Raw genomic sequence first — 21,820 nt, 5'->3', positions numbered from 1 at the left:
GGCTCTGTACTGACAGCTCAGAGCCTAAAGCCTGCTTCAGATTCTGTGTCTCCCTCTCTCTCTGCCCTCCCCTGCTTGCATTATGTCTCTCTCAAAACTAAATAAATATTTTAAAAAATTCAAAGTCCTTACTATAAAAAAGGCAAGAAATAATGCAATATATGTGAATTTACACATCTTTTTATTGCCCAGCAAAAGTTGAAGAAAGACAACTCACTTGTTAATACTGGTATCCCCCACTTTGTGAAAGTTTGCATAATGCCACTTGGCTTTTATGAAACACCTACAATTTGTACCTGTTTTCACTAACTGAAATAAATCTGAAGAGGATTTTCACTTTTGCGAAAAAAGGTAAAGAGCAAAAATAGCGCTCAGTGTTTGTTTTGCAGCAAGCCGTGGTAGAGGCAGAATGCACCCCAAGCAGTGACAGTGGCACCCCAAGCTCCTTCCCCAGGACTACAGTCAGCATCACAGCATTAAACTGTCAGAGCTTTGAACTGTATTGGTCCAGCCTCTGTGCTTTATCTCCATTTATTTTGTGCATCTGCCAGCAAATTAGAAAATACTAACAGAAGTTATTATTTGGGGTTTTGAAGGGCTCAAAATATTTTCATGTATCCAACTTAATCCAACTAGTTGCATACTCACCTGAATCATTTTAGTGTGGACCCCCTGACCCATTTTGATTCCACTATGAGTCATCAGCACAGACCCATCCAGGTAAATGGGAACCAGGACAGCAGCCTAACCAAAAGAGATGAAAATGGTTTCCATGTTGTTTTTGAGTGACGTTGTCATATTTCCTGTCAATTAAAACATTTTCCCTGGATAATGTATTGAATTGTTGAATCACTATACTGTACTACTACAACTAATAAAACACTGTATGTTAACTATACTGGAATTAAAATTAAAAACATGTAATAAACTGTTCGAAGCCCGAAGACATACAGAACAGGCCATGGGCAGAATTTGACCCACTCTGTAGTTTGCCAACGTTTACTTTAATAGTTTAATGTTAAATGATAAACAAATATTAGCATAGAAATTGTCCTCTAAAACCAAGTGTGTGCTTCACTGTCAGTCTATTCTAGAAGGTATTAAAATGTACCAAATGAAAATACATAAATAAAACAAAACATTTTCCCTGGAAATGATCCCCTCCTTTCCATATCCTGCCAAAATATGCACACTTTCCCCCTGCCCTGAGAGCAGTAAGTAGAGCCAGGACAATGCTGTGGCAAGTGCTCTCTCATGATCACTCCACAAGAGGGCAGACTGTCACGGGATGGCTTTGAGGCCGGGGGAGGACTGTATTCCTTAAGCTACTATTTCTTCATGAGGACATTTGAGCATATTGTTACCTTTAAGGATCTCCCTAATTCACAGTGGAACAACAATCTAGGTTTGGGGGTTTTTGTGGGGAGGGAGGTAGTTTTAAAATGCCAAGTTCTGTGTAGGTAGGTTGAGGCAGGGGAGAATTGTTTATATGAACATATGTTCCCATAGTTGTAGGTATGATATAGAGAAGCAAAACCCAAAATCCAAATAAGATAGGATAGACAGACGTAGTTTGCCACAAAATGAGCTAAGCCCACTCCAAATCATTCTGGCGCAGAATTATAGAGCTTTAGTTGGAAGAGAACTTGGAAGTAATCTTATCTAACTGTACAGTTTCCCACAGGGATCCAGAAAGAACCAAACTGCTAACACAGAATTAAAGGCTGCTGTAATCAGAAACATCCAGACTCCAGCTAAACATGTTTTATAATCAACAAGAATGTGCCTTCTTACAATTTTGTTCATGCTAAAATAAGGGGTATAAAGATATCCCAGGAGGCTGCAGAAAACAAGGCTGGTCTTTTTACTTTGAGTTTCTAGTATAAGAGCAATATTAACACACACAGTCCTAGGAGAAATGCTTCCAGTGGTTCCATTGTAGTTTAAGAAGCCCTGCAAGACATCTTTGTAGCTGCTCAACTGGGAGATGCCAGCCTCACAGGCGTGGTCTGGGCCAGCAAGGGGTAACTATAAAGCTCTGTCAGCTAGGTTTCTTAATATCTAAGCTTCTAGGCAGAGTGGCATAATAATCTAGGATTTATAAAGGCAGGATCTTCAGGAAATTCTGGTAACAAGTTAATTTGTATACAATGAGGATAAAATTTTAATAAACCTTCACTACTCAGATTACTTATAAACAACCCTGGTCATAAGTGAAAGTCAATGGAATCACATGTCAATCACCAGATAAACTCAAGGAATGAACTACAGATGGATGCTCTGACCACCAGAAAGACCTTCATTGCCACTGGTGGGCCATGAGCCACACTTGGAGTACTGCCTCTTTATTGATATCCAAAGATTTACATTATTCCAGTGAATGACTAACAGAAGGTTCTATCATTCTAAATAAGATACTGACAGTGAAAATGGGCTCTACTTACCTGGGTCAGCAGGTGTAAACTAGGAATGTTTTGGTCAAATAGGGACATAGGGATACCCTTTCTCAGCCCAAGGGAGAATCAGAACCTTGAGGAAAGCATTGTTGCCATGATAATCATGCCCAAGAGCCTTGGGAAAATACATCAGAGCGTGTTTTACTGTTTGTTCACACATCACTCCTGGAAATACCATCTTGTCATTCTGGCCATTTGTTCTCAAAATAATAAAGCTAAGGAGTGGCATCCCTGCAGAGAGCCTAGTGCTGGCTGCCCTGGTTGCTCATCAGATGCCAGGTGATGGCAGCTGCAAGGGCTGCTCCTGGGCTGAACTCTATGGCACTTCAGTGTCGTCTGCTAGAACATGAGCCCCCTGAAAGGAAGGACCATGTCCTAAGGCATCCCTTGGGATGTAACATAGTATCTCACACATTGTAAGTGCCCAATAAAAGTTTGATAAATGAATTTACAACAGCATAGTGATTTGATCTGTTTCTGAAGCTTTTAAAGTCTGTATTTGGCCTCCTTGGCTCTGCAAGCAATTCAGAAGTTGCTTATGGCAATTTGTAGTTGGCACATGTGATTGAGCTACAATTACAGTGGATTGTGCATTTCCTCCATTGTGTGACCCTACTGGCAACAGTACCCTGCCTGCGTGTCCAGGGAAGCATTTCTTTCAGAGATTGCTGAGTAATTTGTTCCATGTGCTGCTGCAATCCCCTTGGGTCATTTAAAATGTCAAATTTGGTTCAGTTAAGTGGCACCACCGGATGGTTCATTGTTATCGCCACAAAGGAAAATTCTGCAAAGCTTCATCTATGAAATCGGCACAACTGGAGCATTAGAACAGATGGTTCTCCAATATAAATTGGGGGCTGAGTCTGTGAAATTTAAATCATCAAGCAATGACTGCTGGTATTGGTGAGAAGTTTGCTTTGGTTCCAGATTCCCAAAATGTCTCAGTCATTCAAGCACTTGAGTTTCTACTCTGTTTTGGGGTACTGGGGATGTGGAGGTTAATTAGATATTGTCTGTTCTTCCGTGTTCACAGGCTAGTAATTAAATATACCACAGGGGAGGTATGTTTGACACCCTCAGCTGTTGGGAGCACAGCGGCTGCCTCTGCTCAGGGAGACAGCACAGAATGAGATAAAGACACATGATAAGACAGTCTTCAAGTCCAATCCTTATTCTCAATAGCTAAATGTCCTTGGGCAAGAGACTGAACTTCTATGGGCTTTAGTTTCTTCTTCTATAAAATAGAATCATACCTACTCAACAAAGATGAGATATGGGTTAAATGAAGTGGGCAATACAAATTCCCCAGCCTTGGGCCTTATAGGTAGAAGGTTCTCAAATACCATCTCTAGTTCCCTTCTCAGAACAGTCTTTCAGCATATGGCTTCCAGGAAGCAGCTTGCCCGATCTCAAACTCCTCAATTAGGCCCTAAACAAATGTTTTCAGCATGGAAACTGGTTTCCAGGAAAAGATGGGTAGGACTGGTGTGCGCATTGGGGGAAGCTCCTCAGGAGACTTCAAGAATGAGACTTTGTACTGCTTGCTGGATGTTGTCTAGTTTCCTCCCTGTTAAGCTGAATCCCACCTCAGTTCCCACCAAAAGGTGCCGTGGAGAGACATCTGAGAGGACACTGCTTCTGGAGCCTCTCAGATCTGAGTTTCCAGCCCTGGTCCCATGTGTCTCCAGATGTGGGACTTCAGGCAAGTTATTAGATAAAATCTCAAAGAACTTATAGCATAGTAGGTAACTATGATATGATAGCTCAGTACCTATAATTATTTTTTATCTACTTTTAAAGAAATTTCCGATAAGGGAAATGGAACAGGTCTGGTCTACTGCGGATATGAGATATTAAGTAATGGCAACAGTTAAGTAGAAACAGGCTGCCATTTCTACCACAGCTTCCTGCCCTGGGATTGCTGGAAGATCTGTAAACAATAGGGACTGTTTCCCCAGTGATCCTGGCCAGTCCGCTCAGGGACAGATGGACCAGACTGATCCCTCTGTTAACTGCTGGCTAATCAGTTTACTCCCAAACCTTGAACCAATATCCACTGCTCACTAACCCTTTTCTAACGGTAGTTTTCCCCTCTCCCCTCCTGCTGAATAATCTTGGCTTTGCCTTTATTCCTCAACCACAGTCTCTTGATGGTCTCCCTCAACTGGGTAAACTGTGTGCAGATGACTAAATGGCTCTGTGTTGTTTTTGCTATCATAAAAAGGCATGGAATGCGAAGGCTGCAAAAAGATCACCGCTTGTATTGTTATGATTCTCCCTGAGCTACCACCTGTCTATAACCAAATTGCATGAAAACATTCTAATATTATACCAAAGCTGAGTCAGGATGGTTAGGTGAAAGGATGGGTATAGGAATGAGGGAAGAACTTTCTTGCCCATTTTTTTCTGACCTCCTCTGCTCTCTTAACACACAGCATACGTACTAGTGTTCCTCACAGCCCCACCCCCCTTTATCTCTAATCTGTCATCAAAGCACCTGCCATTTCGTTTTCATAGCTCAGCCAAAGGTGTGAATTCTGCAAAGGGGAGTGACAACAGTTTTGAGGGCTCTGCCATCCTCTCCACACATATATATGCATATATAAGAATGCAGACAACAGGGGTCCCAAATCACTGCTGTACAGTGAGCGAGAATAGAGCAGACCACCAGCTATTCAGGTAAGTTGCATTCAAGAATGAGTGGGTAGAAGCAGAGATTTAGCAAACAAACAGGGAATTGATTTAATCAATTGAAACTACAAGAGCAGATATCCAATCCTCCCCTTCACATAACTCTCAGCAGCTAAGAAATGAACAAACTTTTTTTTAATGTTTATTTTGAGAGAGAGAGAATGCGCGTGTGAGCAGAGGAGGGGCAGAAAGAGTGAGAGAGTGAGAGTGAGAGTGAGAGTGAGAGTGAGAGTGAGAGTGAGAGAGAGAGAGAATGAGAGAGAGGGAATCCCAAGCAGGCTCCATGCTTCGTACCACAAACTATGAAATCATCACTTGAGCTGAAATCAAAAGTTGGACACTTCACTGAGCCACCAGGCACCCCAGAAGTGAACAAACTTCTAAAATTGTGTTTTGAAAAAATTATTTAAATGATTTACTTTTCTGACTTTAGTTTACCCCACCCACTAAAAGGGAAGGTGCACCCAAATGCCTTGCAGCTTGCAGTTTCTATTTCATGGTCCAGAAACACAGAAACATAGAGTAGCTGGAGTCTTGGCATTCATCTGACCCACTGTCTTACTTTATACTAGAGTGATCTGGGCTCAGAGCAAGTTGACTCAGTTGCTTAATGCCACAGCCAAAAGAAGGCACTAGGTCTCCTGACTTCCCAACAAGAATGCTTGTTACTAACCCTGGGGAATCCTGCAAAGGAGCCTTTATCTTCTCTGGAGAAAAGCTGGCTTGACTAAGCACAACTTTGGTGAAGGTTAACAAACAGGCATTGCAACCACATGGCTAATCCAACTTAATAGAAAGCTTCCCCAACACCTTTTGATTTGTCTGTTTGGAGAACTGACCTGACCAGCAGCGACTGAGCCAAAGCTGACAGAAAACTTCAGGGGACCACAGCCAGCCCTTTTTTCTTCCAATAAGTCTCTGAATTGAATTTTTCTATGGCTGCTTTCCTCAGAGAGAAGGAAGACACGGACATACATTCTTTCCAACACTGAATCAGGGCCTTGGCATTAATCTCTTGTTTGATCAATTTCCTGTACATGTTCATCATTCGGACCTATAAAAGAAAAGGAGATTAAAATAGGGCAACAGACAGTCTCTTCCATTCACTGTCATCCTAGTCAAGCTCTGCTCATCCCATCAGGCTCAAACTGAGTTCCTCTTACTCCTTTCTGAAGCCCTTCCCCGCACATAATTTCTCCTCTACTTGGAGATTTTCTCAAATATGTTAGCACTTACATACCTTCTATGCTGCTCTGGTGTGAGTTCAAAGGAAGGTATCCTTTCCTTATATAACTCAGTACAGTCCAAGTACACAGGAGACTCCTAATTCTAGTGGCACTTGTGAATATCTGTTGAAAGGTAATCCTGATTTTAACTTCCAGGACATGATCTACACAACTTGAATTATTCAGATGCTGTCACAAGACCACTCATTTCCAAAAGGGAAAGTACGAAAGCTTGTTTATACATAACCAATAACTAAGATGAAGAACAAATTAAGATTCTATCTCAGGATGTCTGAGCCATGAGTAGAATTCTTTCTACATTCTCAGAATCAGTGACTAATGCCCCTGGCAGAGAACAAAAAATGCCAAGTACATCATATTCTCAGTTGAGAAAACTCTCAGCTGTTCTTGCCAGTGACCTCCCAAGCTGACAGGTGCCATTACAGACATACACTCTCCCGACACCCCTAAAGAAGTTCCCAGATCATTATAAGAGAAATGTTAGAAATTAGTAAGCTGTACCATTTTGGGGGAGGCAGTGTTTTTAAGGGTGGCTGTTCTCTCCTCCAACTTCCCCAAGGATGGAGGGAGATCATTATCTAATGCCACCAGTGCAACAGAACATCTGGGAGGGAGGCTGTGATGAGATGGCCAGAACGGAAGGGCAGGGACCCCCACAAGTTCAAGAAACATAAAGAAACTGGCTCCTGTCTATGGCCACAGATTCTAATATTGAATAGAAAGTCAGATGAACTTGGGGATGGGGCTTTCCAAGGTTTGTGGCAGCATGGGGCAAAGAGGCATCAGGAAATGCCACATGAGGTGCCAGCTGAGGGTCAGTTGTTGATTTAACGAACTCTCACAGGGAACTATTGATTTCTGAGAGAGCTAGCAGAAATGGAACCCTCAGAAACATACTTGAAATGTGGCTACATCTGAGCAAAGAAAGGATGAGAGCTTGCTGGGAAGAGGCTGTCTCCTCTGGTCCTCCCTTCCCTCCCTGCCCCAACAGCACAGCAGAAGGCACAGAACAGGGAAGGGGTAAAAGAAAGCACACTGTATCTCCCCAGTCTAACTCCGCCACTGTATCTCCCCAGTCTAACTCCGCTCCAGGATTCTGAGTGGAAGAGGCAGAGGGAAGGGAACAGAAACTGGGACCCAGACTTTAAAAACGGAAAGGAAACCATTTTAGTAACTGAATGACTAAAACTTCATGACACCTGCCTGGGATGTTAAAGGAGGTAGGAAAAAGAAGGGTTTGACAGGACTTGTTGGCAGCAGTAATGTCCTCAACCAAAGGAGACTGCTCACTGAATGAGCTGGAATCCAAAGCTCCCTCCTCAATATCCTCTGTCTCCAGGATTTTTAGGAAAGAGCCTGAGAAAGACAAGGATCACTGAACTTTGGAGTCCTGGCTCTGTCTTAAGTAGTTAGCTGTGTTACTTCCGGCAAATCACTTAGCCCCTCTGAATCTCAAATTCCTCAACCTGAATGACACCCAATTGTTCTCCTTGCTCTGGAGCTTGAGGTCTTGTGGAAGAGAGACTAGGTAGCATTACCTTCTCAGGAGCCAAACCACAGCTGGCTGCAACTTCAGTGATCCAGGACTCACTGATCAGCTGTGCCTGAGGAAAGCCAAAGCCACGCAGAAGTGTGTTGGATGGAAGGCTGGTTATGCTTTAAAGCTAATGCATTTTTTTTTTTTAGGTTTCAGACATTTGCCAAAGACACTGAAGCATTCATAGGCTTTAAATACTGGGTCTACAGAATGTAATGAATAAAATATCCTGGAAAACATGAAAAAAGTGTTTTGGTATTTGGCCTAGTGCATTGGTTCTCAACCAGAGGCAATTTTGTCCTCTCTCTTCCCTGGTAACCTCTAGAGATACTTACTTTTGGTTGTTAACACCGGAGGGCAGCTGTGCCACTGACATCTAGTGGGTAGAGGCCAAAAACACTGCTTAACATACCACAATGCACAGGACAGCCCCACAACAAAGAATTATCCCGTCCAGAATATCAATAGAGCTGTGGTCGAGGTCTAATGCTTGCATTTGGGAAAAGAAATCTAAGTATGGGAAAGATGCAGATAATACACAGACACAGATTTAGCAACTCTGGACTTATTCTGGGGGTGCCAGTAAGTAATATATGGCTATCCCTGGAATGTGGGTCTTTATTTATTAAAATATTCCTTAACTATTAAACATTTTCTGAATTATATAATTTTATCTAAGACTTTCCAGAATGTAAACTTGCTTCTTAAAGCACTTACAAATAATAATTCATCCAGGGAGGCACCTCCATTGCTATAATAGTCCATATCCAGGGCCAACATTCTGCCAACATTCATGAAGCCAGCCTAGGAAAAGAGAACTGACTTTTTAAAAAAATGCTTTAATGTTTTTATTTATTTTTGAGACAGAGAGAGACAGAACACGAGCAGGGGAGGGGCAGAGAGAGAGGGAGACACAGAATCTGAAGCAGGCTCCAGGCTCTGAGTTGTCAGCACAGAGCCCGACGCGGGGCTCAAACTCATGGAGTGTGAGATCATGACCTAAGCTGAAGTCGGACGCTCAACCGACTGAGCCATCCAGGATCCCCATAAGAGAGAACTGACCTTTAATACTAGTGTTGGGGACCATGTTTCTCTATATTTTATTTTGTCACTTGTGAATCCTTACATAGATAAAAAATTTCATGACACTGGGTTTGGCAATGATTTCTTGGATATGACACCAAAAGCACAGGCAACAAAAGAAAAAAAAACAGATAAATCAGACTACATCAAAATTTAAAACTTCCATGTATCAAAGGACACAATCAATAGAGTGAAAAGGCAGACCAGAGAATGGGAGAAAAATTTTCAAATCATATATCTAATAAAGCATTAATATCCAGCATGTATATGAATTCCTACAACTCAACAACAATAAAAAACCTTGATTAAAAAGTGGGTAAAGGATTTGAAGAAACATTTCTCCAAATATTCAAATATCCAATAAGCACATGAAATGATGCTCAACCTCACTAGTCTTTAGGGAAATGCAAATCAAAATCATAAGATACCACCTCACATCCAGTAGAATGGCTACTATAAAAAAAACCAACAACAACCAACCAACCAGTAACAGAAAGTAGTAAGTGTAGGTGAGTATATGGTGTAATTGGAACCATTGTGCACTACTGGTGGGAATGTGAAGGAGTGAAGCTGCTGTGGAAAACAGTATGGCAGTTCTCAAATAATTAAACATAGAAATATAATATGATGCAGCAATCCCATTTTTGGGTATTTAATCAAAAGCATAGAAAGCACAGTCTTTTATATTTTTTTATTTTTATTTTTAACGTTTATTCATTTTCGAGAGACAGAGCGCAAGCAGGGGAAGGGCAAAGAGAGAGGGAAGCATCAAAATCTGAAGCAGGCTCTGAGCTGTCAGCACAGAGTCCAACACAGGGCTCGAACTCACGGACCATGAGATCATGGTCTGAAGTCAGACCCTTAACTAACTGAGCCACCCAGGTGCCTTGAAAGCCCGGTCTTGAAGAGCTATTTGTACATCTATGTTCATAGCAACATTATTCACACACAATAGCCAAGGTGTGGAAGCAATCCAAGTGTCCATCAATGGATGAATGGATAAATAAAATGTGACACATACAACAGAATATTATTCAGCCTTAAAAAGGCAGGAAATTCTAACACATGCTATAATATGGATGAACTTTGAGGACATTATGTTAAGTGAAACAAGCCAGTCACAAAAGGATAAATACTGTTTGATTCCATTTCTATCAGGTACCTAGTGTAGTCAAATTCCTAGCAAGTAGGATGGTGGTTTCTACGGGGCCACTGGGGGAGGAAGAAATGGGGACATCTTGCTTAGTGGGTGCGGAGTTTCAGTTTTACAAGATGAAAAGAATTCCAGAGATGGCTGGCGGTGATGGTTGCACAACAAAGTGAATATACTTAATGACACTGACCTGTACACTTAAACACGGCTAAGACAGCAAATTGTACGTTGTATATATTTTGCTACAACTAAAAATAATAATAAAGGTAAAAAAGCAAAACAAAGACTCCTATGCAATTCATGACTACTGTTCAACCAGTCCTTTTCTTTCCTCCTAATGCGAGTCAACTGCATACTTCTTAACCTCCTATTCTTGCCCCAACTCCTTGAATTCTGGCTCCACATTTCTACCTGAACCTTCTCCGCTGAAGCAACCTAACCTAATCTCCAAATCTGGTGACCTGCTCATAATGGATTCAGCACATGTTTCTCAGAGGGCCCAATTCGACAAAAACTCTCAGCAGCATTTAGTGCTGCTGGAGGTCTTTTACATAAAAATCTTTGCTATTAATATGTACCCAGGTGTGCCTGGGTGTCCGACTTTTGATTTCTGTTCAGGTCATGATCTCATGGTTTGTGAGTTTGAGCCCTGCATCAGGCTCTACTCCTTCAGCTTGGGATTGTCTCTCTCCCTGTCTCTGTGCCCCTCCCCCTCATGTGCTCTCTCTTTCTCTCTCTTAAAAATAAATAAACATTTTAAAAAAACTACATGTCCAATATCCCTGCTTTCTATCTGCATTCTGCTTCAATATCTCTGAACTTATTAGAGTTCACTTTGTGATTTCTGTTGAAAAGAACCAAATTCAAACCGAAGTAGTAGTCAAGGGCAAAGTCTATGAATTCCAGCAGTTTAATTTTGGGTCCCGGCTCTGCCACTTAACTAGCCCTGTGATGCTAGCTAGGCTAGCTATAGAATCTATCTGTGAAATGGCAATAAATAAGGTAATACATGGAAAATTATAGGTGAGTGACTGAAACACAGCAAATGTTCTAAATACAAATTATTAATATTACTATTATAGGTGTTATTGATATCTCCTGTCCTCACTCTATATTAGAAAACATTATTTTCTTATAATTATCATCACCACTATGCTTTTGGCCTCTATAACTATAACCAGCCCGTTTAATAAAGTTCCATATTGGTGCAAGACATTTGTACTTAAATGTTCTGTATTTATATGAACAAGCTCATCATTGTTCCTCCAGATTGGTTCCTCCTTCCAACCTCGCTTTTTCTGCTAGAAACTTCCGAGTCACGTTTGTGGTTTTATTCTCCCCTGTATTTTGCCAAGTTTGTCACCAACTCCTATTTTATTTTATACTACAGTGGCTCTTGGACTCACTTCTTCTACATCTTACTATCACAGCTCAGACCCCAACTACTTCATGTCTGAAGGCATCAGCTGCCTTCTAATGGTCAGTCTGCCTCCATCCTCTCTCCTCCCCAGGCCATCCTGCCCAGTGCTATCCTATTACCCTCCCCAATGCACCTATGTTTGGTTATGACACGACTGATCAAAGATCTACGCCGACTTACTCCTTCTTATAAGATCAAGTTTCGACTTGAAACTCTAGGCTCCTCTCTGTCTGGCATCAGTTAACCTAACCAATCTTATTTTCCACTACTTTTCAGTAATCATCGTGTGTTCTAATTCCCCCTCTCTCCTCATGGCCACCCGTATCAATCATGCTATGTTTATCCTACCTCTGCATTTTTGCTTTTGCTATTCCCATCACCCATATGCCTTCTTTCTGCCCATCTATTCTTTTTTAATTATTTTTTAATAGATTTTTTAAGTGTATTTATTTATTTTGAGAGAGAGTGAGTGAGCATGGAAGGGGCAGAGAGAGGAGAGAGAGAAAATCCCAAGCAGGCTCCATGTTGTCAGCACAGAGCCCAGGGTAGGGCTCAAACTCACGAACCATAACATCATGATATGAGCCAAGGTGGATGCTTAACTGACTGAGCCACCCAGGCACCCCTTCTGCCCATCTATTCTTGAAGGCCATTTATGTTTCACCTTATCTAAGATGCCTCCTGTACATACTGTAACTCATGTTCATCTCTCCTCATAGTTTTACTATGTGTATCTCATCTTTTAACCTGAGATTAGTATGTTTTCATAATGACTTCATATGTGTAAGTTTTATTTCCCCCTCAACCTCCAAAATGTAATCTCTGCCAGAACAAAGTTCACTCTAATAAATCGTTGTTAAACTACATGAAATTCAAAATAGAGAGTGTGAGTTGAAATAAATACATCCATTATCTCCTAAAAATATGTACGTAGGTACACCAGTTGTGATGGAGATGATGCTGTGTTCAACAAATGCTATTGTCTTTTATCCTGGGCACACAGAATCTGACTACATTGCCCAGCCACCCTTGTAGTTAGGTGGCAAAGTTCTGGTTAATAACATGAATAGAAGCAAGGTCCACACTTACATACCAGGTGCCTAAAACACCTCCCACATAACAGTCCATGTTCTCCCTCTCCCCTTGTGTTCTGCCCTCTTCAGAAGACCCAGTGGAGGACTTAGAATCCTCTCTGAGTGCTATGAAATAGAACTTTCTGTGATGATAGCAATGTTCTATATCTACATGTTCAATGTGGCAGTCACTGGCCACATGTAGTTATTGAGCACTTGAAATATAGCTAATGCCACTGTGGAACTGAATTTTTTGTTTTATTTAATTTAGTTAATTTAAATTTACACTTAAATAGCCATATGAGCCCTGTGACCTCCATATTGGACAATTCAGTCTGAGGGGATGATGGTGGTACTACGTTTAAGTCCCTGAATGATTTTTCGGAGCAGAGTCCTCTCCTCTTCTCTTCCCTGTAACCCCTACTGATTATACTGGGCTGTTACTTGACGAAGAAATCACACAATACAGGATTAAGCCCCAGAAGTCTCTAGTTGTTTGTTATGGAAGTTAACCCACTCTGACAAGTTAAATTATTTCTTAGAAAGCAAAAGAATAATTATTTTCTGCTATAGAAATTTTTCTAAGAATTTCTGACACAATTTTATAAAAAAAACCCTTGATATCCTGAAAAATGAGGAACCTGTTGGCAAATAATTGCAATTTCACAGAACCCTATTGGGAATTATCCTATTTTTAAAGTATGTGGAAGTAGTACAGTTATCAGATCTACTTTAATAGATGTATATATACTTACGTATTTTCCAGTTACTCTTCTGTACCAGCCAATACCAGTTAGTGTTTTTTTACATACTGAAAAGTACGTAGCTCAAAGCACATCTTTGAGCAAAGCAGATGTGAACCAGCTAGTAATCATTCAGCACAAGGAATGGGAAGTTAAATAGAAGCACGGTTTGTTGATTTGCTCACTGTTAGTCCCCATGAGAGAGCAGCCAAGTGCCACCCTTTGCAATTATGCCATGTTATCTTTATAACATAAATATTTTCCACCCCCGGTTTTCTTCTACTCACTTTGTACTTTCCAAGGTAAGGGTGGTGGCCTCCAGTTATTAACATGTCTTCTCGCTCCACAATGCAATTGACGACACGACCATGTCTAAAGCAGAAAAAAGGAAAGAGTGGTAAACTCTTTACCAAGCAGGTACCATATGGGGATTATATAACTCTCAGTGAGAGCTGGAGTGACATCCACACACATTACAGAACAATAGAACTACTGAACCCAGGCTGTCCTGATCTCAGGCATGCACTGTGGCCTCCCCTCCCCTTGGGTCAGGGCACAATGCCTGGCGTTCATTACTTATGTGGGGGAGAGTCTTGGGTGCCAGAGGCTTTAGGGTTTTGCTTGGGAGTATTTCCCGTGGTTATCACAATGGAAATCTGCTATAGGCAAGCCGTCCCAAGCCACATTATAGGCTGGTAACAAATGGAGGAACTAGGGTGATGTCTGATTACCAAGTGCTCTCTGAAAGGACAGGTTGGGAATCAAGGTCCTTTTGCTTCATGGGATACAAGAACTGACTCATACTATTCAGCAAAGAAATTAAGCCTTCTACATGTGCCTGCTCCAAAGACTATTTCCTATGGTAATGTTTTGAGATCTTTAAAGGAAATGGTAATATAAATAAAGGTAAGCATAACAAAAGCAAAGTCTTCATTTAAATCAAGAAAATATATGTATAAGTACATATATTTATATATTTAATATATATCATATATAATATACAAACTATTATAGAGAAATATATGTAAAAGATCATAAATATGTATATATATAGTGCATATATAATACATATATAAAAGATGGAACTTTTTTCAAAAGGTTAAATTGATCTATATATACATACAGGTGCTAAGGACAAGTAACCACCATCCATTTAGGACTTGTTTTTGTCTATTCCTCAGGTATTTTTACTCTGGCTTTCATTCTTTTCAGTAACTGATTCTCATTTCAGTTCCTAGTATCTGGTATGACAATATAAGATTAAAAAGTTGTAATAAGCTGGCAGCTGTATTTGTGTATTATTTGTGATTTTAAATAATCTTGACCCAAATTCTTCCTCCTTAACCCCAACATTGAGAATGTACAGCATGACTTCCTTTTATTTTTTGTCTATTTAGCAGATTTTTTCCACTTACTTGTTGGCAGCAAATGTGGTGATGGCTGCCATGATGCCGGTTTTATTGGTCTTCCCCTCAAACATCCCACCACCACGCTTTGTATGACACACGACCTTGTTAGCTGGGAGCTTCAAGGTCACAGCAACTATGTCCTGTGAATGATAACAGTTCCTATTAATCTGATCCACCTGCAGCAAGGGAGATGGGTAGCCTTAACATGTTTTGATTCCAAAATGTTGTACACATTACAGAAACTGTGTGGTTACACTAAATAACAGGATAATTTCCAATAACCTAAGCATACATCCACAACTGATCTCAGTAGTATTTAGCTATCATTAAGTAGTCCCTTCAATAGAAATGTGATATTTTTGTGTCAATAAATTTTTTTAATTTTATTTTTAATTTCTAAAAATTTACATCCAAATTAGTTAGCATATAGTGCAACAATGATTTCAAAAGTCGATTCCTTAGTGCCCCTTACCCATTTAGCCCATCCCCCTTCCAACGACCCCTCCTGTAAGCCTCAGTTTGTTCTCCATATTTACGAGTCTCTTCTGTTTTGTCCCCCTCCCTGTTTTTATATTATTTTTGTTTCCCTTCCCTTATGTTCATCCGTTTTGTCTCTTAAAGTCCTCATATGAGTGAAGTCATATGATTTTTGTCCTTCTCTGACTAATTTCACTTAGCATAATACCCTCCAGTTCCATCCACATAGTTGCAAATGGCAAAATTTCATTCTTTTTGATTGCCGAGTAATACTCCATTGTATATATATCCCACGTCTTCTTTATCCATTCATCCATCCATGGATATTTGGGCTCTTTCCATACTTTGGCTATTGTTGATAGTGCTGCTATAAACATGGAGGTGCATGTGTCCTTTCGAAACAGCACACCTCTATCCCGTGGATAAATGCCTAGTAGTGCAATTGCTGGGTCATAGGGTAGTTCTATTTTTAGTTTTTTGAGGAACTTCCATACTGTTTTCAAGAGTGGCTGCACCAGCTTGCATTCCCACCAGCAGTGCAAAAGGGTTCCCCTTTCTCCACATCCTCGCCAACATCTGTTGTTGCCTGACTTGTTAATGTTGGCCATTCTGACTGGTGTGAGGTGGTATATTTTGATTTGTATTGCCCTGATGATGAGTGATGTTGAGCATTTTTTCATGTGTTGGTTGGCCATCTGGATGTCTTCTTTGGAGAAGGGTCTATTCGTGTCTTTTGCCCATTTCTTCACTGGATTATTTGTTTTTGGGGTGTTGAGTTTGATAAGTTCTTTATAGATTTTGGATACTAACCCTTTATCTGACATGTCGTTTGCAAATATCTTCTCCCATTCTATCAGTTGCCTTTTAGTTTTGCTGGTTGTTTCTTTCTCTGGGTAGAAGCTTTTTATTTTGATGAGTTCATTTTTGCTTTTGTTTCCCTTGCTTCCAGAGACGTGTTGATTAAGAAGTTGCTACGACCAAGATCAAAGAGGCTTTTGCCTGCTTTCTCCTCGAGGATTTTAATGGCTTCCTGTCTTACATTTAGGTCTTTCATCCATTTTGAGTTTATTTTTGTGTATGGTGTAAGAAAGTGGTCCAGGTTCATTCTTCTGCATGTCGTTGTCCAGTTCTCCCAGCACCACTTGCTGAAGAGGCTGTCTTTATTCCATTGGATATTCTTTCCTGCTTTGTCAAAGATTAGTTGGCGATATGTTTGTGGGTCCATTTCTGGGTTCTCTATTCTCTTCCATTGATCTGAGTGTCTCTTCTTGTGCCAGTACCATACTGTCTTGATGATTACAGCTTTGTAGTATAGCTTGAAGTCCGGGATTGTGATGCCTCCTGCTTTGGTTTTTTTTTCAAGATTGCTTTGGCTATTTGGGGTCTTTTCTTGTTCCATACAAATTTTAGGATTATTTGTTCTAGCTCTGTGAAAAATGCTGGTGTTATTTTCATAGGGATTGCATTGAATATGTGGATTGCTTTGGGGAGTATCAACATTTTAACAATATTTGTTCTTTCTATCCAGGAGCATGGAATCTTTTTCCATTTTTTTTGTGTCGTCTTCAATTTCTTTCATAAGCTTTCTATAGTTTTCAGTGTATAGATTTTTCACCTCTTTGGTTAGATTTATTCCTAGGTATTTTATGGTTTTTGGTGCAATCGTAAATGGGATCGATTCCTTGATTTCTCTTTCTGTCGCTTCATTGTTGGTGTATAGGAATGCAACCAATTTCTGTGCGATTTTATAATCCTGCAACTTAGCTGAATTCATGAATCAATTCTAGCAGTTTTTGGTGGAATCTTTTGGGTTTTCCATATAGAGTATCATGTCATCTGCAAAGAGTGAAAGTTTGACCTCCTCCTGGCTGATTTGGATGCCTTTTATTTCTCTGTGTTGTCTGATTGCAGAGGCTAAGACTTCCAATACTATGTTGAATAACAGTGGCAAGAGTGGACATCCCTGTCTTGTTCCTGACCTTAGGGGGAAAGCTCTCAGTTTTTCCCCATGGAGGATGATATTAGCATTGGGTCATTCATATATGGCTTTTATAATCTCAAGGAATGCTCCTTCTATCCCTACTTTCTTGAGGGTTTTTATCAAGAAAGGATGCTGTATTTTGTCAAATGCTTTCTCTGCATCTATTGGGAGGATCAGATGGTTCTTGTCCTTTCTTTTATTGATGTGATGAATCACATTAATTGTTTTGTGGACATTGAACCAGCCCTGCATCCCAGCTATAAATCCCATTTGGTCGTGGTGAATAATTTTTTTAATGTATTGTTGGAGCTGGTTGGCTAATATCTTGTTGAGGATTTTTGCATCCATGTTCATCAGGGAAATTGGTCTATAGTTCTCCTTTTTAGTGGGGTCTCTGTCTGGTTTTAGAATCAAGTAATGCTGGCTTCATAGAAAGAGTTTGGAACTTTTCCTTCCATTTCTATTTTTTGGAACACCTTCAAGGGAATAGGTGTTCACTCTTCCTTAAATGTTTGGTAGAATTCCCCTGGAAAGCCATCTGGCCCTGGACTCCTGTTTTTTGGCAGATTTTTGATTACTAATTCGATTTCCTTACTGGTTATGGGTCTGTTCAAATTTTCTATTTCTTCCTGTTTCAGTTTTGGTGGTGTATATGTTTCTAGGAATTTGTCCATTTCTTCCAGATTACCCATTTTATTGGCATAGAATTGCTCAATATTCTCTTATTGTTGTTTTTATTTCTGCTGTGTTGGTTGTGATCTCTCCTCTTTCATTCTTGATTTTATTTATTTGGGTCCTTTCCTTTCTCTTCTTGATCAAACTGGCTAGTGGTTTCTCAATTTTGTTAATTCTTTCAAAGAACCAGCTTCTGATCTGTTCTACTGTTTTTTGGGTTTTTTTTTTGTTTGTTTGTTTCGATAGCATTAATTTCTGCTCTAATCTTTGTTATTTCCTGTCTTCGGGTTTTATTTGCTGTTCTTTTTCCAGCTCCTTAAGGCGTAAGGTTAGGTTGTGTATCTGAGATCTTTCTTCCTTCTTTATGAAGGCCTGGATTGCTATATACTTTCCTCTTATGACTGCCTTTTCTGTGTCCCAGAGGTTTTGGGTTGTGGTGTTATTTTCATTGACTTCCATATACTTTTTAATTTCTTCTTTAACTTATTGGTTAGCCCATTCATTCTTCAGTAGGATGTTCTTCAGTCTCCAAGTATTTGTTACCTTTCTAAATTTTTTCTTGTGGTTGATTTTGAGTTTCACAGCGTTGTGGTCTGAAAATATGCATGGTATGATCTCGATCTTTTTGTACTTACTTAGGGCTGATTTGTGTCCCAGTATATGGTCTATTCTGGAGAAGGTTCCATGTGCACTGGAGAAGAATGTATATTCTGCTGCTTTAGGATGAAATGTTCTGAATATATCTGTTAAGTCCATCTGGTCCAGTGTGTCATTCAAAGCCATTGTTATCTTGTTGATTTTTTTATTAGATGATCTGTCCATTGCTGTGAGTGGGGTATTGAAGTCTCCTACTATTATGGTATTACTATCAATAAGTTTCTTTATGTTTGTGATTAATTGATTTATATATTTGGGTGCTGCCACATTTGGTGCATAAATGCTTACATTGTTAGGTCTTCTTGGTGGATAGACCCCTTGATTATGATATAATGCCCTTCTGCATCTCTTGATACAGTCTTTATTTTAAAGTCTAGATTGTCTGATATAAGTATGGCTACTCCGGCTTTCTTTTGTTGATTGTGTCAATAAATTTTTGAAAAATTTCCCCATGAACCATACCCAAAGTATCCTTTACCTACTAAACGCATGGGATAGGTTCCTGAAGCAGCAAGATTTCATGCCCTTGCAAACCTCTCTCAGCCTGGATCTTTTCCCCACATTCTGCTTTCTCCACTGGACACGTTTCTCAACTCACATTTGAATTACTGCTAAAGTTGGCCAGCGGGTCTTCCCTGGGTGCAGGTCTTGCTCTACCTTGCCATCCTAACGTTTGGAGGTCTTTTAATAGTAACAACTCATGTTTGTATATGAGGAGCCAAGAAGGATGAAGTGATGGGCCCAATATCACACAGGGAGTGAGGAGCAGACAGGACTGGAGTGGGGCTCACTTGACCCTTCTTAATGTTTTAGCTCCTAAAAGGCCTCTTTCCCCACATTCCCACATGCCCACCTGCTCTGGTAATAACACTGGTGTGTATGACCTACTAAGTCAACCCTTTAGCTTTGTTCCCCTTGCTTTTACCCTGATACTTAAACCAGCCACTCCTAAATGCATCCTTTATTCCAGCTTGGGCAGTCTTTGTGCCATTCCTCCTTTCTTACATGCATGCTGCCTGGTATATAGGACACAGGCAATACATGTTTACAGAAGGAATGAGTGAGTGAGTGGCATTTTATTTTGGTGTAGAATTGCCTAGAATTGGCCTCTCTTTTCACCATCTAGACAAACCTCATTCTCACTGCAAATCCAAACTTAAGACTTCATCTTCATGGACTTTCTGGATGATTCTAGCTCTCAGCAAACACTCTATTCTTTCTACTCTTATTCCTTCTGTGTAAACTCTGACTTAGATGATTTAGTACTCAGGTGCATTCTGTCCAATACCATTTCCTAACTGCTTCATGTGAGTTAGGTACTTATAAGCTTTGGAGGGCAGGCCTTCCTCTTTTCTCTTTTGTATTCTTACCAATGCCAAGAGAATAGCAAAAGAGACCTACTGCCTCCATAACTGGTTCTGGAGTTACGGATCCATAAATAAAAAGCCCAGACTTTCATAATACTCTCTTAAAAGCTTTGAAATGATGCAGCTATTAATACCCAAATGGACAGGGCTGTTAGTACTCCAAATTCTTTCAGTTCCTTAAGACTTTTTTGGGGTCTCTAATTGCTCAGGTGTATTTAGCCAGCAGAAACCTTTAGCCACATCCCTTCCACAATGGCCCCATTATTACCTGTATGTATTTGGGAAACTGTAGAAACACAGACATCAATTTCTTGATACCCTCCTTTGGGAACAACAAGCATGCTTTGGGATTCCATATAAAAGTGTCCTTAACGTCCCATACGTATTTCACCTGTTATAGGAAAGTACACCTGAGTCAAGAAGGCTTTCAGCTAGAACAGGTAGCATTCCCCAGTTGTTATTCCATTATGGAGAAACAGCAGGCTACACAGTTAAGGGCCATAAACAACACTTAGCTTCATTATATCTGCAGATTTAAAGTATGGTTCTATAGGGGTATCTGTTAGGTCTGCCAATACGGCAGGTCACAGAGCCCTAGAAAAAGGTGTGTGACATTCTAGAGTCAGTCAAAATGTGATGGCAAGGAGATTTCTGGTCCAAGATGAGATGGACTAGATGTACTTCTCTTGGTTCTTCGTCCTAAGTACAGCTAACAGTCTTCTTTATTTATATATAAAAGAAATAGAGAAGAAGACTCTAAAATGTAGAGAGAAGAAGGCAGACCCTTAGGAACTCTGGGACCCAAGGAAAGACACATGGTGAGTTCAGTGAGTTCATGTTCTTTGTTGTTGTTGTTTGCTTCATATATCACAGAGTTGGTGCCAGAGAAGCCAGTAATCCCAAAATTTCAATATGAAAAGACAGAAAGAAAAGCCCCAAGAAAAGCCTACTTTCTCCAGCCAAAGGACCAAGAGATGGGAAACCTAGCAAGAAAACTTTTATACAATAACCACTCTACTCTAGCAAAACACTACAGAAAAAAACAAAAACAAAAACAAAAACAAAAAAACGTGGCCCCATCCCTATCTGAAAAAGTTGAATGCAAAATCTAGACATCCACCCTTGTCAGGCTGTAATGGGATGCCCCAAACCCTGTGTTGTGGTGGTGTCGGTGGAAACCATATGAGGAATCAGGACCTCCACCCTTCACCCAGAAATAACAGGGCAACCCCCTTTTTCCTACCAACACAGGGTCAGAGGTGTTCTGTAAAATAGAAGATTCACATAAGATCCAGAGTCTTACAACATAATACTCAAGTGTCCAGAATACAATTGAAAATCATTTATTATACCAAGAACTCAACTTGAATGAGAAAAGACAATCAAGTGATGCCAACACTGAGATGACACAGATGTTGGAATAATCTGACAAGGATTTTAAAGCAGTCATAATAAAAATGCTTCAGTGAGCATTTACATAAACACTTAAAACAAATGGGAAAATGGAAAATTTCAGCAAAGAAAGAGAAGATATAAAAAGGGCCAAATGGAAATTTTAGAGCTAAGAAATACAACAACCCAAATTTAAGAGGCTCAATGGAAAAGCTCAACAACAGAATAGAGACAACAGAGCAAATAATCAGTGACCAAGAATATAGAATAAAAGAAACTGCCTACCCTGAACATCAGAAAGAAAACAGACTGAAACGATAATGAGCAGAGCTTCAGGAACCTGTATAACTATAATAAAGGATTGAACATTTGGGTCACTGACGTCAAATATTTGAAGAAATAATGGTTGAAAATGTCCTAAACTTGGCAAAAGGCACAAACCTATAGATTCAAGAAGCT

General features: G+C 40.1%; 1 pseudogene; it reads right to left on the bottom strand.

The window, feature by feature from the left end:
- The window catches only part of LOC122479512, an 83,979-nt pseudogene that overhangs the window by 13,089 nt on the left and 49,070 nt on the right, over positions 1-21,820 (bottom strand).

Source organism: Prionailurus bengalensis, chromosome C1 (assembly GCF_016509475.1).
Source record: "Prionailurus bengalensis isolate Pbe53 chromosome C1, Fcat_Pben_1.1_paternal_pri, whole genome shotgun sequence".
In the NCBI taxonomy this organism is placed as follows: Eukaryota; Metazoa; Chordata; class Mammalia; order Carnivora; family Felidae; genus Prionailurus; species Prionailurus bengalensis.
This window is presented reverse-complemented; position numbering and strand designations above follow the sequence as displayed.